The 23,321-nt window shown below is 38.4% G+C and overlaps 1 protein-coding gene and 1 non-coding gene across 2 annotated transcripts in view; one reads left to right on the plus strand and one right to left on the minus strand.

Annotated features, from left to right (window-relative positions):
* The window catches only part of LOC109424591 (neuronal acetylcholine receptor subunit alpha-7-like), a 953,623-nt gene that overhangs the window by 552,154 nt on the left and 378,148 nt on the right, over positions 1 to 23,321 (plus strand). The gene's annotated exons all lie outside the window — the stretch shown is intronic.
* On the minus strand, positions 13,170 to 13,240 carry Trnat-agu (transfer RNA threonine (anticodon AGU)). The gene has a single exon. It is a non-coding gene; the product is annotated as a tRNA-Thr (tRNA).

A 23,321-nucleotide genomic window follows, 5' to 3' on the forward strand; every position in this document is an offset into this window, starting at 1 on the left:
ACTTTCGACCAAATGTCATTCGACCAATCGTCATTCGACCAAATGTCATTCGACCAAATGTCCTAAAGCCGTCGACAGCAACGAACGTCGTCGATCGGAGCCGACCGACCAGCCAATAGCGTGATCGGCGCGTGGCTCCACCTTCTCGTGCGGGCTATAAATATAGTGCGCATCCCGGCAGCATCATCAGTTTTTTTTCGGACCGCCAACGAGTGAACATCGGATGAAATCAAGCGTTATTAGAAGAGAAATGTTAAATACAGTAGTTTAAGCGAAGTTCTCTCGTGTTTGCTTATTCAGTCGCTGCACATCCGAAACATCTCCAATTCCACCAGAGTTATTCGGGATTAATTTTCCTCTGAGTTATTTGGAGACAATTTTCCTGAAGTTGTTCGGAAATCAATTTTCCACCACAGCCTTTATCAAGGCTTATGAGTTGTTCAGGTTGCTGCTAGCAGAGGCTAGTCCAGCTCAACCACCAAGGCTTCATGAGGCGAAGCTAGGCCAACCTCCGGCCATCATCCCGGGAAGGAACGCGAGGGTTCCTGCTCCCACCCGGCTCGGTTCCTGAGCGGAACGCGAGCACCACAACGTAGCCAGCGCAGATACAGGGGATACTCAAAATAACTGGGACAGGTTAAATTTTCATTTTTCAAAAAATGATCAACTCGAAGTAACTTTTCGAAAAGGGCAACAATTATTCTCAAATTTTTACTGTAAGTTCATCAACTAGTTGTGTATCAGTGGTCAAAATTTGGAGAAGATCGGGCCATTCTACACGAAGTTATACAAATTCTAGAAAAGGGTATAATTATTCGATAGTCAAATTTGAGCTGTTATATCTCCGGAATCAATTAACCGAATGCAATGAAATTTTGATCATTTATGACTTATATAATGAACTTTGAAACACAGTTGACTTAATATGAAATTATTAATAAGAAAAAAAGTGATGGCGATGTCATTTATTCCATGTTTTTTTCAGTAAATTTATCTATTTTTCATATGCATCCCATTATTTTATCAATCTAATGATGGCTTTATGGTTGCTTGCCTTTGAAACATAAATATATTCAATTGAATTAGAGGGAATTTGAATGATATATAATTACTATCTCGAATTTTGAAACGATGATGAAATTATGGATACATTGGTGTTATATTAGAAAAATAATCTAATCCGAATAATTTTCTTTCGCGTGAAGAATTTCTAGTTTAGTCAAATGTTTTTAATAGTTCATTATATAAGTCATAAATGATCAAAATTTCATTGCATTCGAATCATTGAATCCGGAGATATAACAGCTCAAAATTGGCTATCAGATAATTATACCTTTTTGTAGAACCTTTATAACTTTGTGTAGATTGGCCCGATCTTTTCCAAATTTTGACCACTGATACACAACTAGTTGATGAACTTACAGTAAAAATTTGTGAATATTTGATGCCCTTTTTGAAAAGTTACAGCGATTTGAACATTTTTTGAAAAGTGAAAATTTTACCTGTCCCAGTTATTTTGAGTATCCCCTGTACAGTCCACTGCCAGCCCCGTACAGAGGATTAAAAAATAAGAACACATTTTTACTCTTTTATTTATTTATAGAACCAGAAATACTGAACCGATTTCAATGAAAATTTTTCTGTATGTAAAGTATACATATCAAAATGTTGTGTAAATATTTCATTCAATTTGATCCAGCCGTTACAAAGTTATATATGACTAGTGTAGAATTAGCAACTAGTTAAAATACACATAAATAAAAACAAAAAAAAAAAAAGTTATATTTGTTTAGGTGGTCAAATTTTGTCAAGTTAAGTCAAATTTTGGTCACACAATTTTTTCCATAACTTTAGACTGCGTACACCAAAACAGCTTTTTTTTTGTCACATTATTGGTAGCCTGCTTTTCAATTTTTTTATGTATAAAAAATGTCAAATATTCGTAGGTGCGGGGGGGGGGGGGGTACAAAACCATAAAACCATGCTTGCCCCCCTAAGTTGGCGCCTCTGCTTTAACTTCTTTTTATGCTTTTTATGTTGATTCAGTTATGGCTACGTTTTCGAGCACTGCACAAGAAGGAGAGCTATTTCAGGAAAAAAAAACTGTGGCCCAATTATACCAGTTCGCAAAATAAAATAAAAATCATGAACTTGCAGCCATCATCAAAATTTTTCGTGCAAATTATGTACACATTTCGGAATCGCGTTCCAAAAATAGCGTTCCAGAAGCATAACAATCAAAAGGAGTAGGAACCATAATAAACTAGAACTACCAACATGATCATAAAGACACGGGAAAACAAGAGAACCAGCAGAACCTAGAAGACGGTAAGGAACAAGGGCATCAAGGGAACCAAGAGTACCAAGGGGACCAAGAGGATTAGAAAGACCAGAGAATCAGGAGGACCAAGAGGACTAAAAGTACCAAAGATAGCCGAAGATCAAAAGGAACAAAGATGACCTAAAGGATCAAGAGAAACAAAGAAGACTGAAAATAGCAAGAGATCCAAGAGCACTAAGACGGGTAGGAGGATCAAGCATCAAGGTGATCAAGAGGCATTGCAAAACCAAGAAAATCAAGGAGACCAAAAGGATCTAAAGGAATATGAGAACCTGGTTAACCTAGATAGTCAGGAGAAACAAAAAGAACAACAAAACTAGAAGGTAGATCAAAAGGACTAATAGGACCAAGTTGACGAAGAGAACCAAGGGCGCTAAAATAAAACAAAAGAACCTAAACACCCAGGAGCAGAAGGACCTAGACGGCCCGGACGACCAAAGGGACCAAGAGCATAAAGAGGACAAAGAAAACTAGAACAGGTACCAAGAAACCAAGAGAACCAAGTTGACAAAGGAGACCAAAAATATCAAGATAACCTAGACAACCAGGAGAACCAAGTTGTACAAGAGAACTAGGACAACCAAGAGAACCAGGAGGGAAAAAGAACCAAGAGAACCAGGAGGAGTGGGAAAAACAAGGGAAACGCAATCAGAAAAAAAAACAGATTTCAAATGAAAACATCAAACCAATACAAAACATCAATGAAATGCTGAATAAGACACAAATCCAAAAACTAAAACAATTGCAAAAGCGATTAAAAATAACTAGGGCAGATTCGAAATGTTAAGAAACTGACTGAAACAAATTGAAAACAAAACCTGTCTAAGAACCCAAATAAAACATAAAATCAAAACAATTGAGACTAACTGAGGCTTACAAACTGCTCAATCGACCCAGTGGCTAAACCAAGACTCCCGGATAACTAGCTCAGTAGCATGAGACCCCTAGAGCTGGGTCTACAGGGTCGGCATACTACTGGGTAATTCGGAGGGGCTACGAGGAACAACGGGTGCAGAAACTATGGTATTTCTTTGGGCTATGACAGAGTGTGTGTGTATGGAGATATAAAGGCAAATTTATTGAAAGTTACTATGCTGGTTCTAATTGGTTTATTTGGGCTATGGCGGGTTGTGGTTGATGAAAATCGTTGGGTACGTTCCGGTGTGCTGGCGAGCGCTCGCTGACGGCTGCTGACGGCAATGGCGGATGACGGTGTCGGTTCTTATGGTCCGGTAGGTTTCAGAATGGCGGATCTTGGAGTTTGGCTAGCTTAGTGGAATGACGAATCCACGGATTTTAGGCCACTTTCGTGTCCTAGACTGGGCTACGGCGTCTTCCTTCTTTGGCACGATCGACGGGCCACGGACGAGACCGTATTGGCCACGCCGAGAAGGGTCCTCTTTGGTGATTAGGGCTGTTAGCTCGAGGAGCTCTCTCACGGTCGGTGAGTGTGACCAGAGAGCCTGGTCTTTTACTGTTAGGCGTAGACCGGTGAACTGATCTAGGCCGAATCGTGTGGACTGTGAGGGGCGATTCCGTGACAGTATCAAAATGGTAGTTCAAAAGGTCCTATTGGAATGATCCGGAATAAAGGCACTGGTATCACAGAGACCATTTAATGTGGCATACCTGAATGAACTTAGGCTGGACTCAAGCACTATACTCGTTCACTGAACTTCTTACAAAAAGCCACTTTTAAATAAAACTCACTTGTGTCTCACACGAACGCCGAATTGAAAGTGATCATGGCGATCAGCTCAAGTCTTAAAATGCCCTCCAGTCCATGCCTTACCATTGTTCCTTAATCGTTACTCCATGTATCCTATCCTTGGTAGCAGCACCACCCATTATGCTATCGGTTTGCCTACTTTTACTGCCACAGTTGATTTTCGCCCGCCACCCATTTTTGCCATAGTTTATTCAAATTACATTTAACATTTAGCTTACAACATATTTCTACTACCTAATACAGTTTACAATTTTAGTCTAACTCTAACCAATTCTATTTATTCCAAACACTAAACAAACAAACACTATAGTTTCCTCAACAATACGCACAAATTAAAAATAATATTGGGATAATTGTAACTGAACGGTTACACAATAAACGAAACCAGACAAAACTGAGCAAAGATCTGATTCCAATCGAAACAGAATCAGTATCAAACCGCGAACAAATGTCAGAAGAATAAAAAAAAACAAAAATTAGAACCCGAGCGACGAACAGGAATGAATAAAAGAACCAAAACATAAACTAAAAAGCAATACTTGTAACCCAAAAAAAGAGAAACGTGCACAGAATCATTATAGAAACAGCTCGCTAGTAACTTGAAACTGAACTGAATCCAAACTAGATTTAGAATTAAAACCAGAACCAAACATTGGAAACAAATTTTATGCAGAATTATAAACTTGGCTCAAACTTGATGTGATACTAGGGAATTAAAAGCATTAGTATAACTAGATATAGTACCAGAACTAAGAATAAAAATCATAAACAGAAAAACTAAATCACTGAGAGCACAAGAGCCTGATTACTAGAACAAGAACGAAGAATAAAGCAAGAAGCTTTAGCAACATCATAGCTAGAAATATTCACAAATGAAAACAATCTAGAACAAGAAACATGGTTGAAAATGGAACAAGAATAGGAAGAAAATCAACACCAAAGATGGAACCAATGCTATAATAATTACTATAAGCAAAACGAAGTAGCAGCTAAAAAGGTAAACCAGGAGAAGCAGAACTAGACAAAAAAACATAAAAAACATAAACGGAAACAGGCAAAAATAGAACAAAACCAGAACGAACACCTAGATCAGAATTATTGAAACCACAAAAAAAAACTGAGCACAAACAAGGATGGGGATCAAAACAAAATGCAAAATCAAAGCGAGCAAAAAAAACAATCATCCATTTATTACGTAACGCTTAAATTAACATATATTGACACCCTCCCCCTCCCCTCCCTCTCCGTTACGCTTTTATGCATGAAAACACCAAAATTTGTCCTTAAGCCATTTTTCGTTTCCCCCTAGAGCGTTATGTAATTTGATGACGGTGCCTAAATTGGAATAACAGCAGAAATCATATTCACAATTGTAATTGAGAACACATAAAAAAGCAACAACAAAAAAAAATACAACAAGATACAGGGGTGGCCAAAATGTTTGGGATAGGCAACTTTTTTTCTCTCAAAAAAAAGTTCAACATGGTGTAACTTTTCATAGAGTGCATCGAATATTCTCAAATTTTGAATGTTTATTAACCTATTATATATGCATCAGTAGTACAAATTTGAGCTCGATTGGTTAATCTTCCGCGAAGTTATAACCGATCTGGTAAAACACTATTTTTAAGACTATCAATTTTTGAACTGTCATATCTCGGAGACCAGTGAATCGAATTGAATGAAATTTTGAGCGCTTTTCCACAATATAATAGTGCTTGAAAACCCATCAGAACATAGATACTTTTTAAACTTTGAAAAAAGTTATGATGGTTTGACATTTTCACCCATTTAGAGGAAAATTAGTCAATTTTACTATACTGCACAAAAATACTAGATGTGTTCTTCCTTTAATCCAAATAGGCTCTAATATATCTTTATATAGATATCTTATGAACAGAAGAAAAAAGTCTTTGGATATAAAAAATAAAGTTTAATGACATAGATGTGAAATAATTAAATTTTTAGGAGAAAGATCCAAAAAGTGTCAATTCATCATAACTTTTTTCAACGTTTAAAAAGTACCCATGTTTTAAATGATTTTCAAGCATTAATATTTTGTGGACAAAAGTTCAAAATTTCATTCAATTCGGTTCACTGGTCTCCGAGATATGACAGCTCAAAAATTAGTAGTCTAAAAACTAGTGTTCAATAGCATTTATTTATTTCAACATTTGAGAATATTTGATGCACTCTATGAAAAGTTACACCATGTTGAACTTTTTTATGAGGAAAAAAAAGGTGCCTATCCCAAACATTTTGGCCATCCCCTGTATATAGCTAGAGATTGGGTCTCCAGTTAGCCTAGTGGTTACCCAAGTAACACACTTGTCACCGAAGAGTCACGGCGGCGCAGGTTTTGTTGCGCAGAAGTCACTGTGACTTACTACTAGCAAGTAAGTGTTGATTGGTTAGAAGTAAGTCACAGTGACTTCTGCGCAACAAAAACCTGCGCCGCCGTGACTCTTCGGTGACATGTGTGTTGCTTGGGTAAGGCTATGGATCGCCAATCCGGAGACGGCGGGTTCGATTTCCATTCCAGTCGGGAAGTTTTTTTTTTCGGCTCCCTGGGCATTGTGTATCATTGTGCTTGCCTCACAACATACAGTTTCATGCAATGGCACGCAAAGAAAGCCCTTCAATTAATAACTGTGGAAGTGCTCATAGAACATTAAGTTGAAGCGAGACAGGCCAAATCCCAGTTGGGACGTAGAGGCATAAATAAGAAGAAGAAGAAGAAGAAGAAGAAGCTAGATATTGATACTACCAAAAAAAAAACAAAAAAAAACATATTAACCCTCTAATACCCAAATTTTTGATTTTGATCTAAATATCATTTTTCGTAATCTAAAATCGATTGAAACATGTTTTGGAAGATGATTCTTTATAATTCTCGATTTCGTGAATTTCAGTTTTTGATTTTTCTAATTTTCATTTTTAAACATTCCCACACTTTTATATTTTTCCTGGAAGCCTTTTTGGGGTGCGGATTTTTTGAGATGAAAACATTTTGAGATTTTATGATTATTGTTGAAATATTTTTATTTTTAGTTTTTTTCATGGAATATTTTATTTTCCATGTAATTTTAAGGAAAATGATTTTAGAGTGTATTCGATTCCCTTAAACTATTAAACTAGGATAGAATGATTTGGGAAAAATTTAAAATATGTTAATTGTAGCGATTCAAAGCAAATTAAACAATGACTTCTGAAAGGTGACTAAAACATCAATTTTTCAATGATTTTTAGAAAATGTAAGTATGCTTCAAAATACACCAAAAATTATTTTGAGATATTCAAAACAGTCCTAAATATCAGCCAAAAATATAAAAATTTTGATTTCCCACGAAACAAAAATTTCAAAAATGCTCAAACTATACCCCGTCTAAAGGCGGGCTTGGGTATTAGAGGGTTAAGAATTAGAACAAAAATCAAATTTATAAAAACGCATGAAACAGAAGCAGAGGCATGACAGAAACATACCAACCAGAAAAAGAACATACCCAGGACGAACACCAGGATCAGAATTATAGCTCCAATAAAACAAAATCCAAAGGAAAAAAAAAAACAAATCTAAAGCAACAAATGGAAAATGGCTTGGAATCAAACCCAGTTACATTAACAAAGTCATTACATAATAGAAAATTAGAAAAAAAAAAAACGAAAAAGAAATGACAGCATGAGTCTGATGGAAATGAAAACCAACAAGAAGAAACAAACGCAAACAAAAATCATAACCCAAAATAATATGGTACAAATAAAATTTTAAAAGCATCCTCAAATCAAATTCAGCGTTGAACGAAATGCTAAAATTGAAAGAAAGACAGAAACAGAATCCTGGCAAAACGAAAAAGAACTAGAAAAAAACATAAAACTGATACAGAACCGGAGCAGAAAAGTACAAAATATGTAAAATGGAACTAAGAAATACAAACATCTAATCCACAACCACAAATGGATAGGAATCAAACCCAGCAACAACATAAAAACAAACAAAAACAGGAAAAGCAGACATTTACTTCACAAGTAAAATAAAAAATATAAAAAAGTATCAAAATAAAAAAAGAAAAAAGGGGAATCCAGAAACAAAACTAGATACAGAATAAAAAACCGAAAGAACTAGAAAAGAAACAAGAAGGAGAACCAAAATTTAGTACAATGTCAGATCCAAACAGTCAAAGAAGTTTGCCCTGAGTGAGATTTAAGTGACTCTAAATTGAAAACTGTTAAACTGGTGCTCATGAACGGCCACCATCTAACCTCAAGCATCAGAGCTTCCTCTCCGTATCCAGTGAATTTCCAGAAAACTAACAGCCACATAACTACATCCTCGTTAGTCTTCGTCAACTGTCAACCGCGGATAACGGAGGCAACCGTACATCCGTAGTGGATTTTCGACTTAAACATTCCGTGAAAAATGTGGCCCCATAAGTCCACTGATCGTCATCGTGGTTGTTGTAGGTGTCTTCCGCAATTCTCATACGATTGTCGGTGGCTTGGCTCTTCTGCGGAAGTCTCGTCCTAACAAGATTGGAAAAAATAAAAAATAAGGGAACATGCAAAACAGCGCTCGGTGTAGGGAGATGCTTGTATTGTAATGCACGTGTCGTGTCCGTCGGTGTATTATTATTTCTCTCGAGTTTGCCCAGGGTAGCTCGTCACCAAGTCAGTTCATCATTGTCATTGTCGTTCCTCCGTGGCCGGTTCATCCAGGGAACTGTGGAATGTGTAATTCTCAGGTTGGGTGAACTTTTCGACTGATGGTAATCTGGTTTTGCTGCCTTCTTAAATGTTTCATTGAGTTAGTTTTAAGACAAAGTGTCATTGTTGTAGTTTCTTCAGTTTATTTTGTTTTGTTTTCTGTTATCTTTGTTTCTTTTTTCTTAATTCATTCCTTTTTTTCAACGTTTAGCTTAAGGCGAAACTGGATCCATTTCCTCACTTTTTGGTTTTTGAATTTTTACAAAATAACGAAGCAATATTTTTAAAATCGGTTTTCGTGCACATGTAGAGTATGGATCAAGGTATCTCCTGAATTTTTTTCAGATGGAAAATGTTTTTAGTTTTTGCAGAAACCATTTTTAAACAAATTTTCACAAAAAAATGGTTTCCACAAAAACGAAAAGCTTTTTCCACGTGGGAAAAACTCAGGAGATACCTTGATCCATACTCTACATGTGCACGAAAACCGATTTTGAAAATATTGCTTCGTTATTTTATGAAAAATCAAAAACCAAAATAATGAGGAAATGCTTTCAGTTTCGCCTTAAGCATATGTCGTCTTTATACTTCTGTGACTAACTACTCGCAATTCAACCTTAGCACGTGTACTGTGTAGGTTCGCCCGAATAACGTTCAAAAGCGCACGGCGGAACCGATTCCGGCTGCTCTCAATAGCTGTTTCTGCCACAAATCATAAATTATTTCCACTCACGTCCTCGCAGTTCAGCATATCGTCTTGATTGCTGCACCATTCAGCCAGGGGATTTCCGCAACGTATCCAAACCAACGCCAAATGGGAGGAAACGAAGGCATCTGGAGCATATTTCATTAGCCAGGTCCGATCGATTTGAGAAGGATTCCACCACCACTGCACGTAAAAGAACTCATTCATTCGATAGGTCGTATTAAATTTGAAGGAAAACGTGAGAGCTTTTTTTCTTTTTCCACAGCGACGCTCTTACCGAATGTGCTAGTGAAACGTGGTACGTATCATCGGCGAACATTGGCGTAGCTAAAAGGGGGAGGGTGGCTGGGAGAATTCAGAAAGAGTCTTCTCTGGGAATTTCTTGTATAAATATCTCAAAGTGCTCAAAGCGTATGCCAATACCCGTATGTTTTAAAGTAAGTCACAGTGGCTGTAGAAGAGTACCAGGATATATTCCTGAAATAATCGCTAGGAGAATATCTGAAGAAATTCCTTTGCAGAAGCTGGAGGGATAATTCTTGAAGGAATTCATTCCTGCATAAATCTGTGGATGAACGCCTTTTAAATTTTCTCGGAGATAACTGTGAAAGAGTTCCTGGATGACTTCTTGGATGATTTCCTGACTCCTCTAAAATTATCTTTTTGTTACTCCGAAAAAACTCAAAATAAAAGAGAAGAACAATCGGACAAAGTAAAACAAGCCGTTTTGATAAGTCCAAGACTGAGAAAGTCAGTTTTTTTTTCGGAGTAGCAAAATTTCCAGTCGTAATAATTCAGCATTATCTTTTTGAATTCCAATAAAATCGCTGAAGCAATTCCTTTAAAAATCCTTCAAGTAATTGAAAAGAATCAGGTAATTACTATTGTAAAAGTTCTTGGGGTAATCCCTGGAAAATATAGTGGAAGGTTTACTGAAATTTTTGACCGAATCTCTGAATAATTCGTTGAAATGATTCCGAAGGAGATTTCCTGGAGCCATCCTTGAAAGAACTTCCGAAGCAATCCCTTCAGGAATTGTTGGAGAAATCCCTAGAGGAATTCCCGGATGAATTTTTGGTGGAATCTCTTGAGAAATTCTGGGAAAGAAGAATTTCCGGAGCGATTCCTAGATGAATTCCTAGATAAATTACTGGATGAATCCATGGAGGAAGTCCTAGAAAGTCCTGGAGGATTCCCTGCAGAAATACCTGGAAGAAGAAATTCTGATGGAATCCCTAGATGAATTCCTGGAGAATTCCCTAGGAGAATTCTGGGAGGAATCCCTGGAGCAATCCCTGAAGCAATTTCTGGAGTAGCCTCAGAAGGAACTTCTGGAGAATTTTTTGGAGGAATTGCTGTAAAAATTTCTCAAGTAATTCTTGGACGAATTCCTTAATCAATTACTGGGGAAATTTCTGAATAAAAACATGGAATAATACCTGGAGGTATTCTTGGAGGAACTCCTTGGAAGAACCTCAAGAGGAATGCCTGGATGTATTCCGAAAAGAATTCCTCAAGGAATTTCTAGAGCAATCCCTAGAGGATTTCCAAGAAAAACCCCTGGAGAAATTCCTGGAGAAATACCCGGAGACATACCTGTAGAAATCTCTAGAGAAATCCCAGGAGAAATTCCTGGAGGATTTTCTGGAAGTATTACTGAAGAAATTTCAGGAAGAACCCCTGGAGGAGTTCTTGGAGGAATCTCTGAAGAATTCCTGAAGTAATCCCAGGTAGAATCTCTAGAGCAACTTCTTAAGGTATCTCTAGAGAAATCCCTGAAGGAATTCTTGGAGAAATTCATAGAGGAATTTCAGCAAGTATGCCTGGAGCAACTCCTGAATTGCTGAGTTCCTGAAGGGATTCCATAAAGTATACCTGGATGAATTGCTGGAGGAATCATTAGAAAAAAATATTGCAGGAATTCCTGGAGAAATTTCTGAAGAAATCGCTTGTGGAAATTTGGAAGCAATTACTTGACAAATTTCTGGAGGAATCCTTGGAGGAATTTCTGGACGTATTCCTGGATGAAGGAATCCCTAGAAGAATTCTTGAAGAAATCCCGGAAGAATTCCTGGAGAAATACCTGAAGCAATTCCTAGAGGAACCTCTAGAGGAACTTCTGGACAAATTTCTGGCGGAATCCCTGGAGAAATTACTGGTGGAATCTCTAGAGAAATTCAGGAAGGGATCCTTGAAGAACTCCCGGAGCAATTCCTAGATGAATTCTTAGAGAAATCCCTGGGTGAATCCGTGGAAGAATTACCAAAGGAATTTCTAGTGAAATTCCTGCGGGAATGCCTGGAGAATCCCCTGGAGGAAATGCAGGAGAAATTCATAGAGGGTTTCCTGCAGAAATACCTGGATGAATCGCTGGATGAAATCCTGGAGGATTCCCTAGATGAGTTCTTGGGTGATTCCCTAGAGAAATTCTGGGAATCTCTAAATTTCAGAAGAAACCTCTTAAGAAATTCCAAAAAGATCCCTTAAGGCGAAACTGGAAACATTTCCTCACTTTTTGGTTTAGGATTTTTAATTAAATATCGAAGCAATATTTTCAAAATCGGTTTTCGTACACATGTAGAGTATGGATCAAGCTGTCTTCTGAATGTTTTTGTGGTGGAAAATGTTTTTCGTTTTTGCAGAAACCATTTTTGAATAAAATTTCACAAAAAAAATATTTCTGCAAAAATGGAAAACATTTTCCAGCACAAAAAAAAATCAGACAATAGCTTGATCCGTACTCTACATGTGTACGAAAACCGATTTTGAAAATATTGCTTCGTTATTTAATAAAAAATCAAAAACCAAAATAATGAGAAAATGGAAGCCTTAAAGAAATTTCTGGAGTAATTCCCCCTGGGGAAATTCTTCGAAAAATCCCTGGAGGCATTCCTGGAGAATCGTTGATGCAATATCTGAACGAACCTCAAGAGGAATGCCTGGAGGAACTGCTGAAAAAAATTCTTCGAGTAATTCCGTGGAACTGCTGGAGGAATTTTATAAGGGAATCCCTGGACAAATTTCTGAAGAAATTACTAGAGGAATTTCCAGAGGAATTTTTGGAAGAATCATCGGCGGTATTCCTGGTCGAATCTTTGAACGAATCTATCAAGGAATCCCTGAAGGAATTCTTGGTAAATTCATAGAGGAGTTCCTGCTGGGCTTTCTGGAGGAATCTCTGAAATAATTCGCCTGGAGAAATCACTGGAGGAGAAATTCCTGTATAAATACCTGGAGGAAATCCCTGGAAGATTCCCGGAGGAATCCCTGCAAAAATTCTTGAAGGAATGCTTGAAGAAATTCCTGAAAAAATTTCCGAAGAAATCGGAGAGTACTTCCTGGAAAAATTCCTGGAGGAATTGCCGCAGTAATTTCTGAAGGAATGCCTGGATCAATTCCTGGAGTAATTTGTGAAGAAATTCCTGGGTAGTTTCTGGTGGATTTCTTAAAAGTATTCCTGGAGGAGTCCCTGAATTAAATAGTGGAGGAATGCCTGGATGAATTCCTAGAGGAATTCCTGTAGGTAATCCTGGAGAAACTGTAGTGGAAATAATTAAATTAATTAATTACCGATTTTTGCGGCTTAACCAGCCGAATGGAAGTTTTACTTTATTCCAAAAGCTAGACTTTACATATACTGGCGTGAGTGAGAAATGGACAAATTGAGGTGAAAATTGCGAAAAAGTTACTCGTCCTCTCGGTGAGACTCGAACTCACGACTCCTACTCACTAGACAGGCGCGTTGCCGCTACGCCACGAGAAGACTCGAAGACGTAGCTGCTAACCTGAATTCAAGTTCAACACAAAATTCCGAGGTTATCTTTTCCACAGATTGCACCCCTTTCGGATGGAATGAGATGTACATCCACACTACGCATATATTGTAAATGTAAAGCCTAGGCGAGAGCGCATTGTTTTTTGTGTGTTGGAAGTCCACACACCTCTCATCGACGACTGTGTCGAAGAGATCGCGTGGTGAGCGGAAATGTAGTGGAAATGTTTGGAGTTATTCCTGAGTAACTCCTGAAGAAATTGCTGGAGAAACCCCGGCAGAAATTCCTGGAGATGTGCCTGTAAGAATTCCTGGAGAAATGTCTAGAGAAATTTCTGGAGAAATCTCCAGAGGAATTCCTGAATAAAAACGATGAGGAATTCCTGGAAGATTTCCTTGAAGAATTACTGGAGAACTTTCAGAAAGAATCCCTGGAGGAATTCCTGGAGGAATCTCTGAAAGAATTCTTGGAGGAAAATCTAGAGGAATTCCTTGAGGTTTCCCTAGAGGAATACCCAAAAGAATCTCTGGAAGGAACCCTGGAGGAATCTCTTGAGGAATTCCTGGAAAAATTTCTGAAGGATTTTCTGGACGAATTCCTGAAGAAATCCAAGGATCAATTTCTGAGGGAATTCCAGAAGGAAGTACTGTACAAATCGCTGAAATTGTTGAGGAAATCCTGAAGGAATCCTTGAAAGAGTACGTAGAAGAACTCTTGGAGGAATCGCTGAAGCAGTTCCTGAAGAAACCCCAGGAAGAATCTCAGAATCAATCTCAAGACGAATTCTTAAGGTAGTCTCTAAACAGTTTCTGGAGGTATTATTAGATTAATTCCTGGAGGAGTTTCTGAAAGAATTCCCGGGCGAATCCCTGGAGGAATTCTCGGAGGATGTTCTGTAGAAAGCCCATGAGGAATCTCGGAAGCAATCCTTAGCGAAATCCTCAGGAGAGCTTTCTCAGTGAAATCCTGTAAGAATTTCTTTTGGAATCCCCGGGTAAAAAAATATTAAAGGAGTATGGATGGACTCCTAAAGGATTGTTTTGTATAAAGTGTTGAAGCAATTCCTGTATTAATTTTTGAATAATCTCTAGCAAAATTTTCTGACAGAATATCTGGAATTCATTCCTGCACAAATACTTCGAATAATTCCATATGGAATTATTGGAGCAATCTCTAGCGGAATTCTGTAAGGATTACATGAAGAAATCTCTTAAGGATTACCCTAAAGGATTTATGGAGAAGTACCTTAAAAGGATCTAAAGAAATTCCTGAAGGAAACCGCGAAAACAGCACTGGAACAATCACTGGAGGGAGCTCTAAAGATATCTCAGGATGAAACCCCGAAGATATGTTTGGTGGAATCCCTAGGTGAATTCTTGAATCTCTGGAGGAACCCATGATTCAATCACGGAGATGAACCATCCCACAGTGGGAAAAAACAGTGCGAACCTACACAAAATTCTGTATCTCATGAACGCATCCGGCTTTCCTAATGAACAAAACGATTTTAGGCGTAAAATTGTCTGGAGAATCGAATGGAAGTGTTTAAACAGACCGCACGGATCATTATCCTGCTCATTTTGCCCTAATTCCCCAATTTTTATTGACATTTATATGAAACTAGCTCTAAATTACTTATGAAACATGAATGTGGTTTGCCTTGAAGGACTTTTCTGAAGGATTTAGATGTAGAAAATCGATTTGAGGAGATTGCAGTGACCGCATGAATGTATTTATGCTCATTTTACCCTAATTTCCCACATATATTGAGTTTTGTATGAAATAAGCTCCTTACTCGCAATAAAATTATGGTTGGTATGCTAAGCAAGGTTTTCAAGTGGATTATAATACAGGGAATCGACAGAAATGATTGCAATGACCGCGTGAATGTATTATGTTCATTTTACACTAATTCCCCACAAATATAGAGTTTTTTTTTTATGAAATTAGCTCCATAACTCACAAGAAAATTATGAGTGGTATGCTAAGCAAGGGTTTTTTTAGTGGATGATGATACGAAGAATCGATGCGAAGTGATTTCAGTGTCTGCGCGAAAATAGTTATGCTCATTTTACCCTAATTCTCCACATATATTAAGTTTTGTATGACATTAGCACCATAACTCGCAAGGAAATTATGACTGGTATGCAAGAAAGATTTTCTTTAGTGGATGATGATACCAAGAATCGATGAAAAGTGATTGCAGTGACCGCGCGAATGTAATTATGCTCATTTTACCCAAATTTCCCACATATATTGAGTTTTGCATTAAATTAGCTCCATAACTTGCAAGGAAATCATGAGTGGTATGCGATGAAGGATTACTTTAGTGGATGATGATACAAGGAATAGATTAAAAGTGATTTCAGTGTCTGCGCGAAAGTAGTTATGCTCATTTTACCCTAATTCTCCACATATGTTGAGTTTTGTATGACATTAGCACCATAACTCGCAAGGAAATTATGGCTGGTATGCAAGGAAGGTTTTCTTTAGTGGATGATGATACAAAGAATCGCTGAGAAGTGATTGCAGTGACCGCCTCAATGTAATTATGCTCATTTTACCCTAATTTCCCAAATATATTGAGTTTTGCATTAAATTAGCTCTATAACTCATAAGAAACTTAAGGGTGGTATGCTATGGAGGGTTTCTTTAGTGAATTATGCTACAAGGAACTGATTTGAAGTAATTGGAATGACCGCGTGAATGTAAATATGCTCATTTTACCCTAATTCCCCACATATATTGGTTTTTGCTTGAAATTAGCTATATAACTCACAAGAAATGGGTAATATGTTGTGAAGTTTTACTTTAGTGGATGATGATACCAGGAATCGATTAGAAGTAACTGTAGTGTCAGCGTGAATGTAATTATGCTCATTTTACCCTTATATTCCATACACATTGTGTTTTGTATGAAGTTAACTATTTAACTAAGAAATTTAAGGGTGGTATGTTAAGAAGTGCTTCTTTGGAGGATGAGGATACAAGGAATATATTAAAAAGATAGCAGTGACCGCGTGAATGCTATTATGCTCATTTTACCCTAATTCCTCACATTGCATTTTGCATTTTGTCTGCGAACACTTAACGCGTAACTAAACACAGCATGTATTTATCAGATTCTCAGCTGATTTTTTCAGGAACTAGTATTTAAACTTCTTTTGTTCTTCTTTTTCGTTTTCTTCTTGGCATCACGTCCCAAATGGGACAAAGCCTGCTTCTCAGCAGGGCTTCTTAGTGTACTATGAGCACTTCCACAGTTATCAATTGGAGTTTTCTCTATCAATGACCATTCTGGACCGATCGGGAATGGATGCATGGTCTTGCTGAGTACGCTACCTCTGTGGCTATATGGGGGTCCTTCAAACTTCCTTTGAGTGGAAGGTGGTTTGCGTTGCAAGATCTTATCCATTATCACTCCTCACACATCTGTGACCACTTCCCAAACAGCATCATTCCCTCCGGCAGTTATACTTAAAATAATAATACTCCTCCATCCGTGATTTCCACGCACTCATTGTCGCCATCATAATCCAGGAGCTTTTGGTACCTAAATGTCGCTTCCCTCCCCGAATATTTTTAATCTCCGCCACGCCGCGTGTCAGCTTTCGCCACATCAAAAACAACAGTGTGTCATTCCGGGTGAAATTTTAAAACGATGATGACGCAACCCAGCCGCTGCCTTCAAACATTCGGCACCCCTCTCAAAATTAGCTTTGATTCCGGAGTTTTACCGAGCTGTCGCCCCCGGAGCTTTTATTGACTCTTTATTTTAACGGTTGGAATTTTTCCGCTGGCGACGTGGAAAACTGGGATCTCAAGAGTCGACGAAAAAATCCGACGACTGTTGTTTATTGAATCGTTCAAACCGGGTAGAAATGTTTTGCGAATAGGCAGGGGGTGCTTTTTGATGGGTCCGTCCAAGGGGTTGTTGGAGGAGAAACGACATAACCATCTTCATGATTTTAAATCTAATTTTATGGCACTCCAGCGAGGAGGGGTCACCCCGCCCCACCACTCTATGTTCATGGATGGAAGTTAGGGGGGGAATGGTTGAAATTCATGAATCTGAAACGACTGCCGGGAAACGTTTGATGGTTGATGCTGCCATTTCGCACTTATTATTGCCGCGACGATTATGGTACGAGTTGGGAAATTGTGGGAATTTATGGGAAATCAGTATTACAAAGAGAGTTGGCGTTCTCATGGCGAATCGTCTTACTTTTGTTTATGGTGCTTTTTTTGTTTATTGAGTTGATGGGTTTTTACTACTAGTAACGTTGTTGGTAAAAACGGCTTTCCTGGGAAGCTGACTAGACTGATTAAAGCAACGATGGACGGTGTGCAAAACTGCGTAATGGTTTCGGGTGAACTATCCAGTTCATTCGAATCTTGCCGGGGACTGCGACAAGGTGATGGACTCTCATACCTATTCTTCAACATCGCTCTGGAAGGTGTGATGCGACGAGCCGGGCTCAACAGCCGGGGAACGATTTTCACAAAATCCGGTCAATTTGTGTGCTTTGCAGACGACGTGGACATCATTGCCAGAACATTTGGAACGGTGGCAGAGCTGTACACCCGTCTGAAACGTGAAGCAGCAAAGGTCGGACTGCTGGTGAATGCCTCAAAAACAAAGTACATGCTGGTAGGCGGAACCGAAAACGACCGGGTCCGTCTGGGTAGTAATGTTACGATAGACGGGGATACTTTTGAGGTGGTGGAGGAATTCGTCTACCTCGGATCCTTACTGACGGCTGACAACAACGTGAGCCGTGAAATTTGGAGGCGCAACATCAGCGGTCTAAAAAGATTCACTCACGCCATGCACCAAATGCACCATCTACAAAACGCTAATAAAACTGGTGGTCCTCTACGGGCACGAGACATGGACCATGCTCGAGGAGGACCTGCAAGCACTTGATGTTTTCGAGTGACGTGTGATAAGGACGATCTTCGGCGGTGTGCAGGAGAACGATGTGTGGCGGCGAGGGATGAACCACGAGCTCGCTGCACTTTACGGCGAACCCGGCATCCAGAAGGTGGCCAAAGCCGGAAGGATACGGTGGGCAGGACATGTTGCAAAAATGCCGGACAACAACCCTGCAAAGCTGGTGTTTGCTTCTGATCCGGTTGGCACAAGAAGGCGTGTAGCGCAGAGAGCACGATGGGCAGACCAGGTTGAGCGTGACCTGACGAGCATTGGGCGCGACCGAGAATGGAGAGCGGCAGCCACAAACCGATTATTGTGGCGTATTATTATTGATTGTGTCTTATCTTAAATGTAATATTGAGCAAAAAAATGTATGTATGTTTATATGTCGTTAGGAAAGTGCTTATACAAGTATTTTCAGAACATTTCCAAAGGATTGTGAGCTAATTGGGGCAAATTTGAGGAAAATATTTAAATTAAAAAAAAAAACTTCCATTTAAATATACACGATTTGATTGTTTGAAATAATCCACTTTTTTAAAACGCTCAGGGATATTGAAGTACCCATTAAACCCCCTGATACTACCTCTTTTAAAGCCCCTTGAAATCCATTGAGTCCACCTGAAGCCTCTTGAAACGCTCTCAAACCCCCCTTAACCTTCCGTTACTCGCGCGGTTGCCTATCACCGTCAGCACCACGCTATTGATGAGTACAAAAAGCAAGATTTTTTAACGTGTTGTACAAAATACAACAGCGCGATCGCTCGAGTGTTAAGCTCCTTCAAACGGCCCTGAAACAACCTGAGAGCCCCTGAAACCTCTTGAAACCTCTGAAGTCCTAGAAAATACTCCTGAAATACCCTAGAATCCCCTGAAATGCCGTAAAACCCCCTAAGACTCGAAAAACATCTCTAAAAGCCTGAAGCTCTGTGAAATACCCTTTAAGACACTCCTGAAACCTTACCCAATACTTCCAAAACATCATCTGAAATGTCTCATAAAACCCCTGAAGCCGCTTGTCACCCTTGAAGTCCCCAATGAACTCCCTGAGAACGTTTGTGAAACTTCACCAAACACGCAAGCAAGTTCCATTAAACGCCCGAAACGATTTTGAGGCCCTCTGAAATTTCCTGACCATTCCCAGGAGCTCCATTGAAGTTATCATTAAAACCCTGTATTGTTCCAACCTGAGCCTTAGTTATTGAGTTTAAGAAAAACTATAAAGGGACTGTTCGAAAAAGGATATGTTGGAAGGTATATGATGAGGGATTCAACTTTTAAATATCTTTCAATTCCAGTGTTGGCCATGTTGAATTATAGGAAGGCCAAAAGGGTATCAGATGTGCTTCTGTAGCACATTGGGGTGGGGTTTTAAAGAGAGAGAAAGTTAACAGGTTCTCAAAAGGAGTTTATTAAGCACACTCTAAAGCAGGAGGGTGTTTGTGAAGAGAGTCAGAGAAGACACAAGATACATGACACAGTGTGTTTCTGGACGGCTCAAAATGTAGTTTAGGAGCTTATGAAGAAGTTCAGGAGTAGCAGAAGGTTTGGAAAATAAAAAGTAAGTAAAGAGTGTGTGAAAGTTTGACCGAGGACGAATTTAATGGGAGGGAGCCGTCGGATTTAAGAGGCGTTTTGGAAAACTATAATAATTTAAAGGGTGTTTCTTGACAATTTGTAGGGAGCTAAGGGTAGATGAAGCAGATGAGAAAGACTCGAGGGAAACCAATAGAGTAATGAGGCGGGTTTAAAAACAGTAAAAAGGGTTATCAGCAATGTTTAAAGAGGAGTTTTAAGGAATTTCACGTGGGTTTAACGAGAGTTTTCCACTCCTTCATTTGGGAGTTAAGAAGGTTTCTGGTAGGTTTGAGGAATGGCTTAATGGGTTTTCCGAGGGTTTGAAGGAAACGAAATGGAAAGAGTTGGGGATTGAAAGTGTGTCAACAGAGTTTAACTCTTCGGGACCGGAGGGGTCCTAATGGCCGTAAAAAATGCTGTTTAAAATCACCCTCTTGATAAAAGTAAACTCTGGCTTCGAAAAATTATTGCGAATCTGCTAATTCCCAAATAGAGAATTAGATGCGTAATCGAGTTTGAGACATCATTGATAACCAAGAACGTCCCGAAACACCAGTTAAAAAATAACACAAAATAGTTGGTAAACAAGTAGTGTCTATTTCTTGATTATACTTAGGCTTATCAAGCCAAGTGGAAAATACAATGTTCAAATGCTTTTGAATCCATATACACAACAGAAACACGTGTTTGATGAACTGAAACTTCCTAACAAACATTTCGCTGTACAAAAGTTGAACAAACGACTCTTAAGCAAACTTAAGAAACTGCTGTTCAGCTAGTTCTGTTTCTTGGGTTATGCGCATTATTTTGATAATTTCACATAATTAGGTCGACTGCACACCTTCAATTTTTCCTTTAAAAAATAATTCGTTCAGAAATATCTCAACAAATTGAGGATGAGTTTCTCTAGCGATTACTTCAGATATTTTATCAAATATTGCTCCAGTCAGTTCCTCTACAGATTGTCTCAGGAATTCCTCTGGGATTCTCCCAGTTTTTTTTTCAGAAATTCCTGTAGAAAATTCTCATGGGATTCTTTTTCATGCTTCTCCGGGGTGTTTCCCAGAAGATCATCGGATATTCCTACTGGCGTTACATCTTAAACATCTCTTGGGTTTTATTGAAATCTTCCTTCAGGGGGAGGACCCTTTAGGACCCTCAATTCTTTCGAAAACTCATGTTTCGCCAGGAATACCTAGAGAAATTCTTTTTAAATTACCGCAGAGCATTATGCATTTTTTCAGGCAATCCTTCCGAGATTTCATCAAAAAATTATTTTTTTTTCAGAAATTTATTTTGGTAGGTCCTTTTAGATTTGCTGCTTATTTGTTTTCTTTTTCAAGGATTTCTCCAGAAGAATCTCCAAGAGTTCGTTCAATGTATGCTCTAGAAATTCCTTCAGGAATCCCTATAGAAATATATTGAGAGATCTATTCAGGCATTCCTCCAGTTCCTTAGATTGCACTTTCCACACAGATTGTTGTAGAATTGCGTTCAAGCATTCAAAAGGGAATTGGATTCTCTGACGCGGAATTCTTGAAAAAATCGTTCAGACTTAAAGACTATCTTCAGTACTCGTTATTATAGACACTATAGATTCCATAGACTCGCGGAGACATGGACGCGGAGACATGGAGAAATGCCAAGTCTTATCTTCTAAATCAGTTGCTTTGGACTCCCAGAAGCTATGTTCAAAATTTGAGCAAAATCTGTTGAGCCTAAGGGGGCGCTCAAAACGCTTGAAGTTTGTATGGGAAAACTTGGTCAAATGTATGCAGAAATTTTAAGTTTTCGAATTTTGCCGCTAGGTGGCGCTGTAAGCGTTCAATAAATAAACCCTTTTGTATTATTGTAGGTGACTATATACCAAAGAACTTTGTCGAAGACCGCGAAGTGATCCGACAGATATGAAAAAAATTATACCCTAGGCAATGTGAGGCAAGGTATTGAGATTTCATTATTGATATTATTCCTTTACATGTATTGGAAAACAACAATAAAGCTTATCCTGTCTGCTGATTTAGGAGGTAAGACTTGGCATTTTTCGAAATTTTTGTTTTTCATATAAGTGTGGGCCACCTTAATAAATATTTAGAAAAAAAACATGAAGAAATCCCTCACCAAATTTATTGGAGAGTATTCAGAAACAATTCCCGGAGGAGTTCATGAAGGTATTTTTAAAGGAATCCTTGGAAGAATGACTAAAAAAACAACTTAACACCTGTAAAAATCTCATCAGAAATTTCCAATGGATTTTTTTTATCTGTATTAACGAGATTTTTAGCCCTAGGCTAGTTCATCTCGGGACCCACGCTTTACTTCCCTTCCGAAGGAAGAACTCACGTTTTGCGAGTTTGTCGGGAGTGGGATTCGATCCCAGGTCCTCGGCGTGATAGTCAAGTGTTCTAACCATCACACCAGGTCCGCTCCACAATGGAATTTTTGTAGAAATTGTTCAGGAGTTATTTCCGAAGAAATTTAAAAATTTCTTAAAGAATCCGAGTAAAAATTCGTAACGGTATACTTGGTTTGAATCCTAGACGGAATTCTGGGGAAATTTATGGAAGAATACCTGTGGGAACTTCTGAAGGAATCTCTGGAGGAGTTCGTGAGAAAAATATCTGTACGCATTATTAAAGGAATCATTGGAAGTTTTTTTTTTGAGAAATTTCTGGAAGAAGTTCTGTAGGAGCCCCTAGACATATCTAGAAAAATGTTTGATGGAACTCCTGAAGAGTTTTCCTATAAGAATTTTAAGTACACTAGATAAAATCCCTATAAGTAATCTCTGGCAATTGTTTTGCTGGATTCCAACGGAATAGAAATTATTGTAAAAATCTGAAAAAAATATTGAAGATTTGTTCGAAGGAAGCCCTGAAGAAATAAATCAAAGAATCGATTTGATTGATGGACTTTCTAATAAATCAATGGATCCATTTTAGAAGTACAAGTTTTTCTTTATACATGCTAAAGAAAATTTAAGGAGGAACTTAAGGCATCTCTAAAAAATATTTCTGAGAAGTTTCTTAAATAATTCTACGGTTTTGTTTCCGTTTACAGGTCTGGGCGTGACAAGACATTTTAAATTTACTCCACGATGTACCGATACAATAAACGGATTTTTAAATGTCAGAAAGATTATCATATTCTTTATCCAATGGTTTAAAAAGCTCAATTTTTGAAAAATGATTAAGCAGAACCACGACCAATTGATATGAAAATAACAATCGTTAAAGATTGTTGCATCAATATTTGAATTTGCACCATTTCGAATAATTTATCCTCGATTCTCGGTTTCATTAGATATGAGAACATGATAAAGTTAACCCAATAAAAAGGTGGCGCCCTCCAACGAACCCATTATTATGATTGGCGGAAGCAGCTCTGTAGCGGCAACTCCTCTAAAGATTGCCATTTTATGGCTCTTTGCTTCGGTGCAAGAACCCAAAACCATTTCATAGCAACTCTTTCTGTTGATTTTTTTTCTTCCTCACTTTTGGAAAACTAAAACATGCTCCGATTGTCGTCGGGTGGTATGTAACGAGAAAAAGGGTTCT

The sequence above is a fragment of the Aedes albopictus genome, chromosome 1 (assembly GCF_035046485.1).
Source record: "Aedes albopictus strain Foshan chromosome 1, AalbF5, whole genome shotgun sequence".
Taxonomy (NCBI): Eukaryota; Metazoa; Arthropoda; class Insecta; order Diptera; family Culicidae; genus Aedes; species Aedes albopictus.